Below are 769 nucleotides of genomic sequence, written 5' to 3'. Positions count from 1 at the left end.
AAAGCATTTTTTCCCTACCAATAACATGACATGCTTCTCTAAGCTGTGTAACACACCTGGGATCTTCCTAAGGGAGAATAAGGGTTCTTTCATCAGCTGCTGTTTAAATAAACTCAACTTTTAGCTGAACTAGGCAATCTGGTGGTGTGTGTTTATGTAATCTAACCCAGAGAACAAACATATACAGGTGAAAATACAGTTAGCCAACTTGCCTGTCAATTCCTTGCCCTAGTAGGACTCAGCCGAAAGCCAGGTGCAGACTGAAGCTACAAGATTCTTTTGCACTTAGCGTTTAGAAAGACTGATTTAGGGGCAGTGAGGTAGCGCAGTGGATAAAGTACCGGCCCTGGATTCAGGAGGACCTGAGTTCAAATCCTACCTCAGACACTTGACACTTACTAGCTGTGTGACCCTGGGCAAGTCACTTAACCCCCATTGCCCCGCAAAACAAAACAAAACAAGAAAGACTGATTTAGATTCTAGGTCTTCCTAAGGGACCTGCCTCTGAGATCAGTTAGTGCCGTCCCTGCCCAACTCACCTTACAGGTGAGAAAGCAGAGGCCCAGGAAGGTGAAAAAACTTGTTGAAGCTCACCCAGTAAGGAAGCATTGAGTCAGAATTTGAACCCAGTTCCTCTGATTCCAGACCCAGCCCTGACCCATGGCACAAAATGAACTGGTCCTAGTACTTGTAACTAAATTTCCTATATTAATTAGATCTGTGCCTTAAACTTCAGGCCCAGACCTTGTCTTTCTCAACTATACAAACC

General features: G+C 44.5%; 1 protein-coding gene across 1 annotated transcript in view; it reads left to right on the top strand.

The window, feature by feature from the left end:
* The window catches only part of BAALC (BAALC binder of MAP3K1 and KLF4), a 110,687-nt gene extending 110,558 nt beyond the window's left edge, over nucleotides 1-129 (top strand). The window contains exon 2 of the mRNA XM_043972652.1: nucleotides 1-129. This exon is cut by the window's left edge and continues 1,775 nt beyond it. The gene's annotated coding sequence lies outside the window, so the exon portion shown is untranslated.
* Nucleotides 130-769: the final 640 nt, after the last annotated feature.

The sequence above is a fragment of the Dromiciops gliroides genome, chromosome 1 (assembly GCF_019393635.1).
Source record: "Dromiciops gliroides isolate mDroGli1 chromosome 1, mDroGli1.pri, whole genome shotgun sequence".
In the NCBI taxonomy this organism is placed as follows: domain Eukaryota; kingdom Metazoa; phylum Chordata; class Mammalia; order Microbiotheria; family Microbiotheriidae; genus Dromiciops; species Dromiciops gliroides.
This window is presented reverse-complemented; position numbering and strand designations above follow the sequence as displayed.